Raw genomic sequence first — 13,150 nt, 5'->3', positions numbered from 1 at the left:
CCTTGAAAGGAGCAGTATTATCCACTAACACATCAATGTGGGGAAGAGGAAAATCATCTTTCGGACTCGCCCTGTTCAAATCTCTATAGTCCACACACATTCTGACCTTTCCGTCCTTCTTAGGCACAGGAACAATATTAGTGACCCACGACGGGTAATTCACCACTTGCAGAAAGCCAGCATCAAACTATTTCTCAACCTCTTTCTTAATCTTCTCAGACATATCTGGGCGAGTCCTTCGAAGCTTCTGCTTGACAGGAGGACTATCTTCCTTGAGAGGTAGGCGGTGTAGCACAATATCTGTATCGAGACCAGGCATATCCTCATAAGACCAAGCAAAGATGTCCGCATACTCTTTCAACATAACAATAAGCCTCTGCTTCACACTATTCTCAAGCGCAGCCCCTATCTTGACTTCTCGGACTTGCTCTTTAGTGACAATGTTTACCATCTCAATTACCTCTTGATGCGGCTGAATCGCTTTATTTTCTTCCTGTTTCAACAATCTGGCCAACTCATCGGGTAGATCACAGTCGTCATAAGCTTCCTCCTCGGCTTGGTAGATCGGATTGATGTTTTTATTTTAGTTTTATTTTTATTAAGCTATGTGCAAGTGTGTGCAAAAACATCGCCATTTAAAGGAAAAAGTTAAAAAGAAAGACAAAGAGCAAAACATTTGAATGCAAAAACATCCTTTTATTTCATGATTAACTTTGAAAATGCAAACTGCATGGCCCTACAAATGATTCACTACGCCTTGGGCAGAGCGTAGGAATTATGGAATGATAAGAAAAGTAAAAACAAGGAATTACTCCTGAGCTTGTGTAACTTGGATGACATCTTCAATTGTCCAGTTGCTAGGCATCTTCCCCGGAATACTTGGACGAATCCAGCTATCAAAATCACAGTCACTATCCACCTCTTCGCCATTGACAATGGCATTAACTTGACCATCTTGAATGATACCACCACTCACGAACTTGATCGGGCTAAGAATACTAGACTTGGGCGATGCATTCTGCTTCCCTGGACTGAAACCAAGACCATTCTTGTCAAACTTGGGACGCACATCAATTACTTGCCCCCAACCTTCTACCTTTCCAGTCTCAACAACAACCTTCACATCTTTCAAAGAGGACATAACCGTTTTTTGCTTCGTTATCTCATAAAGAGGAGTTCTCACAACATTCACAGCCTCGAACGCTTGGAATGGCGTCTCATGTATTTCACCTTCGATCTCCACATACCGGAAAGAAGACAAATGACTCACGATGTAATCTTCCTCGCCACAAACCGTCACCACTTTACCATCAACTGGATACTTCAACTTATGATGAAGAGTGGATGTCACAGTACCAGCCTTGTGAATCCAGGGTCGTCCCAATAGACAGCAGTAAGCAGGTTGGATATCCATCACATAAAATGTCGTGGTGAAGATCTGAGGACCAACTTGGATTGGCAGATCTACCTCTCCGAACATAGACCTCCTTGAACCATCAAAAGCACGCACCACCAACTCACTAGGCCTCAACTCAACACCAGCATAGTCAATTCTCATGAGGGCCGATTTAGGAAGCACGTTCAAAGAAAAACCTGTATCAACTAGGACACGAGACAAGGTCGTCCCTTTACACTCCATCGAAATATGCAACGCTTTATTATGGTTCCTCCCTTCTGGAGGAAGATCACGATCAGTAAACCCCAAACCATTTCCAGCTGAAATGTTGTTGGCCACCTCCTCTAACCGATTCATGGATATTTCTTAGGGCACATAAGCACCATTCAGAATTCTCAAGAGAGCATCTCTATGAACCTCCAAACACATCAACAATTGCAAGATAGAAATCTTTGATTGGGTTTGACCCAACTGCTCAACAACTTTGTAATCAGATTTCTTGATGATTCTCAACAACTTTTCCACATCCTTGGAAGGCACAACACTATCAGGTGCCCCGTTCTGAGTTGGAGAATTCTGGCGAAGTCATGTGGAATTTGGTAATTGCTTTAGGGATTCGAGCAATGCGAATGGTGCAATGCTCAAGATAGACAATGTATTGTTTATCCCTCGTTCGGGAGCCCCAAGCAACTCCAAATACTTGCAGATCCAACATCACGACCAGGTGCCCCAGAATAGAATTCACACCTAGTGTCATCGTCATCAAGCAGAGGACTTGTAGACATCCACACAATACAGAGCTTAACCAGTTGCAAATAAAGCAATCATGGAAGCAAATGAGCATAATACAAGTCTTCAAAAAGAACCTCAGCTGAGCTTTCCTCTTGATCACCCCACAAAGTTGTTTCATAACTGATCTTTGAACACACAATAAGAACAAATCAAGTCTTTGAGTCTGGTGAGAGTACCAAGTCTGAATAAGAGATCCTCAATTTTGAACACCTGTTATGCATGACATGTATGAGATGCATGATATGAATGCAATGCCATGTTCATTCGATTTCCAAGGAATCCTTGTTTTTTTGATTTTTTTTGCAAGCAAGAGATAGAAAAGCTCAACACGAGGCTTAAAGATATGATTCCTTGGAAATGAAAGGAACATGTATGCTAGTTATTTTTTTTACATCATTTTTGGAAAGTAAATATGCAATGATGCAAGGTGGTGGGACTTTGGATGTCTCCCACCGGACATGTCTGGATTGCCGGTAACACACATAGTACAGAGCCAAGGTTCGGCCCCAAATGATATACCACTCGAAACATAGAATGTCAATCCACGGAATCAAAACTCATGGAACATAGATTATCACTTGAACAAGAACCATAGTACCCCCACGAACAGGAACTAATAGTACACTCGAACGAAAACAGCGGTAACCCACGAACAGGAACCAATAGTACACTCGAACGAGAACAGCGGTAACCCACGAACAAGAATAGCGGTAACCCACAAACAAGAACAACGGTCACCAACAATGTACCTGTTATATGATCATTGATTCCCGCCCCACTCACGGGTAAAATCTATGCCAGGGTAAGGTCATGAAACGCAGTATACGGTCCGCCCGAAGGTAAGCATCATCACAGCGCGAATGCGGGTGACGATAATACCTCCGTTTGAAACCACTACTCTGCTCGTGGTCACATAATCCATCCCGAGACGTACACCTCGAGACAAACCATGCTCCCACTCTATCCTAGGGTTCCTATGGTTCACACATAGCCTGGGTATTGGGCCTTTTACCTCTTGAAACACCCACCCAACAGATAGAGATCCAGACAGTCCAGAATATGATGCAGAAAAGTAAAAGCGCACATAGAATGCAATGCAAACAGATAAATATGCAAAGCAATAAAAACACCCAATGATAAACACACAAGCGCTAGGATCTACTCGCTAAGTCCGGACCCGCAATAGGTCAAGACGTCCCCAGCAGAGTCGCCAGCTGTTGCTACCCGCGAAAATTAACAGAGTCGCCACTAACATATTTATCCTGAAAAGGAAGGGAATGCCAGCAAACCACAAAACAAAACAACGGTCTCACGACCAGAGAAAAAGGGTAAGGGAGTCGGTTACGCGAGGGGAAGGTATTAGCACCCCACACGCCCATCGTACTCGATGGTATCCACGCTTGTGTCTAAATCTATGGGTGTGTAAGCAAACTACGCTAATCTGGACTAAAATGCATGCAAAATGTAGGGAAAAGAAAGAATTATACTCGCACGGGCCCTACCCCGCTGCCTACGTATCCGTTTTGCGGAATCAGAGGTACCGTAGCCCGGCTAACTAATTTCTGTTTGTTTTATGTTTTTTAGGTGAACGAGTTACATTCACACTCCGCTGCTCGACCTTTGGAGACTTATGCTGGGAATGGAGCGGAAATAACAAGCTCTTAAGAAAAGAAAATCAAAGAGTGTGGTTTGTGTTTTAAAGAATGCATGAGGAAACCCTAAGATAAAGGGGAAAGCTTGCTACCTAATGTTATCATACATAGGGTACAAGTCTAAGCTAAACTAGCAACCTACGGGGGAAAAGGCGAAAGCAAACAATGAACACACAAACGAGCATCCGCTCGTAAAGCAAACAAACCAACGGCACTGGCCGAATGGTAGAAAAGCGGTCCCGCCATAGCCAAGGGGAGAAACTCAAACCAAGTCAACCAAGCATTAGACCTTGCGAAAATGATCGGGCCATAGACAAGAGGAGCGATTCCCTCTCAGCAACCAAGCCGTCACGGATCGTAAAGGAAAACGGTGCACTTGGTTCCTGAGAGGGATCCGCTCCTCTTGTCTATGACCTGATCATTTTCGCGAGGTCTAATGCTTGGTTGACTTGGGTCGAGTTGCTCCCCTTGGCTATGGCGGGACCGCCTTTCTACCATTCGGTCAATACCGTTGGTTTGTTTGCTTTACGAGCGGAGCTCGTTTGTGTGATATTATTGTTTGCTTCCCTTTTTCTCGTAGGTTGTTAGCTTAGCTTAGACTTGTACCCTTTGTATGATAACATTAGGTAGCAAGCATTCCCCCTTAGCTTAGGTTTTCCTCATGCATTCTTTAAAACACAAATCATACTCTTGGATTTTCTTTTCTTAAGAGTTTGTTATTTCCGCTCCATTCCCAGCATAAGTCTCCAAAGGTCGAGCAGCAGAGTGTGAATGTAACTCGTTCACCTAAAAAACATAAAACAAACAGAAATTAGTTAGCCGAGCTACGGTACCTCTGATTCCGCAAAACGGATACGTAGGCAGCGGGGTAGGGCCCGTGCGAGTATAATTCTTTATTTTCCCTACATTTTGCATGCATTTTAGTCCAGATTAGCGTAGTTTGCTTACACACCCATAGATTTAGACACAAGCGTGGATACCATCGAGTACGATGGGCGCGTGGGGTGCTAATACCTTCCCCTCGCATAACCGACTCCCTTACCCTTTTTCTCTGGTCGTGAGACCGTTGTTTTTTTTTGTGGTTTGCTGGCATTCCCTTCCTTTTCAGGATAAATATGTTAGTGGCGACTCTGTTAATTTTCGCGGGTAGCGACAGTGTGTAAAAGAAAAGTTGTTTTTAAAACACGCTCGGCAAGATATTACATCTTGTGCCTATATACCTCCTCGGTGCAATGGAGAAGTTAGAGCGAATGTAGTTCCACTTAAATGGGAAAAGGTTTAAAAAAGGAATAAACACTTTATCATCGTCTGAGAGAAATACTCAGCCATTGATCTTGAGCATGAGAACAAATAGACTATTTGCATCACAAATGAGAGAATGGCTCCAACTCGGATGAAAATCAACGAGTATGCCACTAGCTCCCTCACATGGAAAAGATCCCATTATATCAATCAATTTCAAAATCGTGGGGTATCACCACTCACTACAACAATTAATCGTGTCTAAACTTTGAAAAAGGGCCATAAAGGGACAACAGATATATTTTCAAGAAAGGTATAAATAGATTTTACAAATAAAAGAATATTTTGGAAAAAGGGAGAAGATTTTGAAAATCTAAGAAGGGGAGGAGATGAAGAGGCTATCCTAGAGCGTAAAATAAAAGCTAAGGAAAGGAATGGTCGGACCAAAACAAGAAGCCAACACTTGACATTAAGAGTCAAGGTAGATTTCCCATCCTTTAGACTACCAACACTAAACCAACGCATTACCAATTGGGTATCCAGATAAACTTATTGTCTTAGCACCACTTTGCATTAAGCACATTAAAATCCAGACGAAAATTGGGCAGAGTAACGGCTGTTTTCAGGTAGAATCATTATCTCAATGCCTTGGAGTTAACCATCAAGGACTTTCGAGGAAATACATGCATAGACAAACAGACAACAATCCAATGCCAGACAGAATAACGACAGAGTAATAGGGTCCAGAGGTACTAAGTCCAACAAGTCCAAAACTCCAGAATGCTCGGGATACTAACCAATAGTCCATAGAGAGCCTTAGGTGTTTTTTTTATGATTTTGGTTGTTTTTTAGTGTTTTAGCACAAATATAGAGTATGGTCCAAATGGACAAAAAAGAAAATAGCGGAATATAAAACGTCCAAATGGACAAAGAGAAAATAGTAGAAACATAAACATGATGAAATGATAAAATAAAGCATAAAGCAAAAATATAAAGATCAATATAATAAAAAATGCGGAAATTAAAGTCAATAGTTAAATGTTAAAGACGACCATCTTGAAACTTGTCAAGTATATCATCAAAGTTAGTAATGAAGATCGATGGTGAGTTAAGGATGTTCTCGGATTTAAACTTAATGGAAGTTTATCAGAAGCTTGATAAATTATAGCGACTACACAACAAACATCCATAAGTCATAAATCAACCACATACAATTCTCTTCCATACTTGATCTTTTTATTCGAGACACGAAATATTGCGCTATGTTAAGCAGATCGCCAAGTGATTTATGTAGAAATCACCCTACAACGAGGCCGGTCAATAATTTATGTGCTAATACATGCGAGAGAAGCGATATTTAGATCACTCTACAAAAGCAATACCTCACGAAAAGAAAATAGATAGCGATCTCATCTTTATCAAAAATCCATAAGAATTCTCAAGATATTGAAGACTTTCATCGATCAAAAGAAAAAAAGAAGGAGAAGAAGAATAAAGATACATAAAAATAAAATCACTCAAACTATCATTAATATCATTAATCTAATATTATGGATTTGGCTCTTTCAAACCTATCAACATCCTAGATCCAATGATATTAATGAAGTAGTGGAAGAAGAGATACAAAAAATAGGTTAAAAGGACAAAAAAACCATATTCTGTCAACTGCAAATCGATTTGCACAGAGTGGAAATCGATTTGCATAACTCAGATTTTCAGATTCTGCGTAAAAATCAGTTATATAAATCAATTTTCACAGCACAATTTTTCAAAAAAACATCAAATAAAGAGAAGGAATCTTGTTTAAGCATAAAACCAAACACCTTGTGATCTTGGATCAACTTGTACACGAAAATACATCAAATGAGTAAGCAAAAATCAGTAATGTAGCACCTAAGGTGCACCAAACACAAACAACAAAGGATAACATCTTCGATTATGGAAAGGATCTTGATATTTACCAATTCTTTCACAAACTTTGAATCTTCTTCAAAAACACATAACCACAAGCCTTGATCTCTCACAAAATTAATGAAGAAAGAGTGTTTAGATGAAAGTTTAGCTCAAAGTTAGTGAGGTTCAAGATGTAACTCACTAACTTTTATTGAAGAAGAGCTTTAAGTTGGTTTAAAAAGGGATGAAAAGATAAAATGCAAGAGTTTCTTTGGCTTTTCAAGCTTGATGAATGAAGAGGTGTGGGCCTCTATTTATAGGATTTAGGCTTGGGGTTAGGTGAGATTTGGAGTTAGGCTTGGTAAATGAAATTAGGTTTGGAAAATAAATTTGGAGCCAAAAATATGATCCAATGGTGTATATGTCATCAAATGAGGGTTCATGATCAAAATGATCAAAAGTTGTAGGGAATTGATTGTGCAATCTAGAACATTCACCCCACACATGAAAATGATGACACATTCCTCAAAAACTGAAAATTGCCTCCATTCTTCAAAATTCGCATTGGTGCAATCGATTTACACCTTATGCAAATCGATTTGCATACCTGAAAAAGGAAAAATCTAGTGCAAAAACAGTTTTGCAAATCGATTGTTGTTTTATGCAAATCGATTTGCACTGATGACAAAAGCAAATCTAGTGCAGAAACAGTTGTGTAAATCGATTTATACTTTATGCAAATCAATTTGCACAGTGAAAATGTTGAAATATGCCCTTTTTGATGGATACTTTGACTTGGTACCTACAAAACACAAACATACAAAAGCACAAAGCAATATTTTTGGTATTTTGGTTAGTATAACATATACAAACTAAAAAACATTGGTGCTCAATGATCCCCCTTACAGATGAAGTGATCATACCACCAGAAACAGAGATTTAAGATGAAACTCTTGATTCATGATTGAGATGCAAATGATGTATGATTTTAGGATCGAAAATTAGGGTATGAGAGCAAGAACCAAAATAGAATATTACACTTCCAATAAACAATACTTAGTTTTGCTTAAAAGCTTTAACTAAGAACAATACTCAACTTTTTGCTGAAACGTTCATGAGTGAGAACAATCAGTCTACATCAATGTATCAAAAGATACATGAGTGACATATAAAGAACAACCTAAAAACTATAAAAGACTCCGGAAACCCTAAACCCTTATTTTTTTCACCCACAGTTTCTTTTTGTGAATGCTTGATATTTTAGGTTTAGCACGTCATTATTTATAGACTCTTGCAGTATGGGCTTGGACTCTTATGTCAAATCTAATCTTCTAATTTTAAATCACCTGTAAAATATTCATACTAAAATAGAAATAAATCTTCAAAGTTTCCTAAAAAGTCTCCAAGATCCTTTCTATGAAACCAAATCAAATATGCATTGTTCCAAAAATATCCTTGATTGGTTGCACCTGTATGAGTACTAAAACCTTCTAGAATCTCATATTTTTCCATCAAATCTTCAAGGATTTAAACTAGTTGTATTGTCATGATGTTTTGGTATAACATGTCACAACATTTTTCAGAACGTCTACAAAAAGCACATGACAGCAGAACTTTTCATGACAGTTGGTCAAGATGTTACAATATCTTGCTCCACATTAGTTAAGAATTGTCTTTTAGCAAAATTTATGCAATCATAAAACCATGGATCTAACAGTGCAGGAAAAGGGCATGCCTAATAGGTCAGGCCCGTTTTGCCACCTTTACTCCTTACATAAGGGAAGTGATAAACTAACCCTTATCATTCTTGAATCATATTTTGGGGATTGTGAATGTTGAAACCGAATAGCCAAACCAGGGGGAGAGTCACTTAAGAAATATAAATCAAAAGGAAGGTGGGAGATGAGAAATGTTCAGAAAGAAAGGGGCAGGAAGAAGAAGGTTTGTTGTCAAGAAGATCAATGCACCGTAGGTGACTTTGTCAATTACTCCATTTGTTTTGCACATAGAGAATGTCTCGTAGAAGAGTGTCAAGTACTCCCATGGATCTCTAATTACACTTTCATCGAACTGGTTGTCCCTTAATCCTACAAGAACAATATATTTTAATGTCAAAAGAGCCAACGTTCACCGGTTAGAACCAGAGAGATATATGTCTAGCATATGTTCTAATGCAAGATTTTCTTTCAAGTTTCATCAAAAACATTTTTTTTGGTTGTAGCATTTGCCAAGGATAGTCGCTCAAGAATATTGGAGTATATCTTGTCAAGTTTATGTTATTTTATGGTTAATTATACGTTGCAATTTTGAATATTATTTTAATAGAAGACCATAAAAATACTAATGTAACTTCAAACATGGTTTATAGAGATTAATTTTTTAATTTATAATACAAAATATTATGGATTGGTATATGTATATTAGATTTACCTTTTTTACATATATTATATCAGAAAACTAATTCCACTCTTCCCACATTCATTCACGTTACTATTCCTAAACAATGCCACGTGTATTTTGACCTCACCTTCTTATTTTCCAACGTTCATTCTTCTACCATTCATTCTAATTTCTATCCTTTCAATTCAGCCTTCATTCCTAAACGTTCACATGTTCATCGTTTCTGATTTTTGTTATACATTATTTTTGTAATGGTTTCTATTCCAAATAAATGAACGGTTTTGTCATTATTACCATACAAACGTTTCATCATCCATCAGACACATAAGTAGTCAAATCTTCTTTCTCACAATTTTCTACATCATATTCTTCCTAAGTTCATTCATCATCAATGGAGTAAATTTTTGTTTACAAACATTTGTTTATTTTACTTTATTTACAAAATAACATCCGACATTAGAAGCTTCTTCTTCATATTTTTTTTACTTTTGAGGTTATGCTTAAATTTTTTGATCTATATTACAAATTTGTAACTTTCAGCCAATTTTTTAGAACTGTAATTTTCTCTATCATTTTTTCGATCGGAACGAATTTGAATACGTGATAATGTTTAGTACAGGTTCATGAATATGAAAGATATGATGAGAAAATGGATGATGATAAATATTTTCAGTGCGGAAAAAAGTGACGATGGCGATTGAATGATTGAGATTAAGAGAGAGGAAGACTAAATTTCTATTTTAATATTTTTTTTGGTACAAATATAATTTAATTTTGTTTTGCTCTTCTTGGTTTTTCAAGTTATTCAGATTTGATCTCCGATTTTTTACTTCCTTCTTTGACAACAACAAAGATTTTGTTTATTATCCTTATTAGTTTGTGTTTTTATTCATTTTTTCTAATACAATCTAAAAAGGCAAAATTTCATATTTTCCACCCACTAACTTTACATGTTTTTTTTTCAGATTATTAAAGTCGGTTACAAATTTTTTAATTGATTTCTTCACCTATTTCATATATGTTGGACCTTCATCTTCAATACCAATACCGATGTTCGTCTCTGATTACAAGGTAACAACTAAAATTCTATAAATATGTTCTATTTTGTTTTTTTTCTTTTTTGATTCAAGGTATTATTTTATAACCACAGTTGAATAAAGTTTTAATTTCTTCACTTTTATTTATTTATTTTTATAGTTTTTTAAAATATATTTTACGATATGAGTGGTTTTTTTTATTTCAGCAATGTTCTTGCAACATATACATGCACATTTTCAAGTTTTTACTAATGACGAGATTGTTATGAAGTGAAGAGTAGAATTGAGATTGTACTTCTATTCTATTCTATAACTAAATTAGATTATGTTCATATATCTATTTTTCACTTTACAATTCTTTCAGCCTTCATTCCCGAACCTTCTCATAACCGATTTTTGTTATTCCAACTCCTTCCACTATTTTTGTAATTGATTCTATTCTAATATTATATTTTAAATTGTGCATTTCAAGAACTTTGTAGTATTCAAAATTTAATGTATTTTAATAGAGAATAATTATATTTAAATGGTTTTAATTTTATATATATATATATATATATATATATATATATATATATATATATATATATATATATATATATATATATATATATATATATATGATAGCATGGTGAACTAGTAAAATCACCATTGATTTAATAATAAATAAATTGAGTGGTCATGATTGATTAAGGGTTACCTACTATTCAAGTTATATGTAAATAAATAAATATTTACATTTTTACCCTGACAACTATTTATATTTATATCCCAAAATTTGTAACAAATTGAAAATTAGACCCAATATTTATTATAAATTACAAATTAAACAATAAAGTTGAGTTTTTTTTTTTTGACAGTATAAAGTTGAGTAATTTAAGGATTCTATTTCTATGGACCAAACACATCTCTTGTTTCTAGAAGACTATACAATCCCACTTATTTTTTATTTTTTCATGTTATTTCATTTAATTTTATTGTTAATGAAAGGGAAAAACCGTGAGTCACACAATAACATAAAGATTTTATTATTTGATAATAATTAACAAAATTAATTATATATATTATTTTTTAATCTAAAATTATTATAAATATTATTATTATTATTTATGACTAGGGGTGTTCAAAACAGAATTAGCCTAATAGAAAACCACAAAACCGAACCGAACCAAAATGAAATCGCAAAAAACCGCATTTGATTCGGATGTATTTGTGCTATTTTCCAACAAAACCGCGTGGTTCGGTTCGGTTTGCGGTTTGTATTTTGAAACCAAACCAATCCAAATCAAACCGCATTATGTTACAAAATCTTACTAACCAATATATATTTCTTTAATTCTTTAGAGAAATCAACAAGTATTGTGTGTATATTTTATCCTATTCTTTGTAAGACATTTATTTTAATTTACATATAAAAAAAACAAAAATTATAACAACATTTATCCATTTATAAATACTTTACAATATAAATTTTATTGTATTTTTGTATGATATTTATTTAAGAATGCAATTTCATGTATATAATTCTTTAGATTTAAGATAAACTTGTAAGACGTAATTTTATGTATCAAATTTTAAACATATTTTGACAATTATAAGTTTTTTTATCGAAATGTATGACTGATATAACACCAAATTATATTTTCTATATGTGTATATATGGCTCAATATATTTTTTTTTAAAAACCGAACCAATCCAAACCGCATTAGTTTGGTTTGGTTTGGTTTGGTTTTATTTTATAAAAAAAATTCAACCGAACCAAACCAAATCGCACGTTTTTCTCTCTTGTGGTTCGGATAATTTTTAGCGTCAAAACCTCCCAAACCGCACTGCTATTTTCTAGTAAGAACCTTTAGTTAGTGGAATAAGTCACAATAATAAAATCTGATTGACATAGATTCTCTATCGTACTGTTGAATTGTGTCAATATGATGTACGTGGTAGTTTATAATAGATATTTCTAAGAATAATACTTTGGAGTACGTGTTCCGAGAAACTTGAAGTCTCATAATTTTCCAAGCTAATTAGAAACTGAATAAAGGTTCTTACTAGGAAGTCGGTTAATTATTGTCCGCTTGCCCCTTGGTAGGAACTGTGCCTTTGATTTGAAGGCATCTGGCTAGAGGAAAATAAATCATATTGCCCCTTGATAGAAATTTAGGCTCTTGATAGTCCTTCCATAGTACCTGGAAATTTTGTGCCATAAATCCCTAAGATCCTTAAAAAAGGTTAGCCAACATGTTATGTAAGAGCATAAGATAATATGGACAAGTAAGTCCTACAAACAAAACCTGCAAGGAAATCAAAGGGTTAGTAGCATACACAAGCAAGTCACACAAGTGTCCTTAAATTTAAAGGTTTGCATGGAATCCATAAGTAAGTATCCTCCCCGCTGAAGTTTAGTTGGTTCAACCTGTCCTAGATAAAAACCGGGTTCTAGGGAGCTCATATCATTAATCTTTCTCGAAGGCATTATTTCAGTTCAGTAATCGAATCACCGACCAAAAATATCCTGAAAGTTTGATCCATATGAGTGTAGCTTCGAGTATCAACCAACTTCGGTCGGAACCAAAGCCATCCATCTCGCTACTTTCTAAAAGGCCAAAGTTTAGTTCAACTAAGGTTCTAGGGGTAAATTAGTGCTTAATGACGCTACATGGTAGTCCAATGTTTCCTCGAGTCAGATCCCAAGGAACATCGGAACAAAACCAAAGTGTCGCACTAACGAAGTCATTCC

Source organism: Vicia villosa, linkage group LG2 (genome assembly GCF_029867415.1).
Source record: "Vicia villosa cultivar HV-30 ecotype Madison, WI linkage group LG2, Vvil1.0, whole genome shotgun sequence".
NCBI lineage: Eukaryota > Viridiplantae > Streptophyta > Magnoliopsida > Fabales > Fabaceae > Vicia > Vicia villosa.
Note: the sequence above shows the minus strand (reverse complement) of the source record.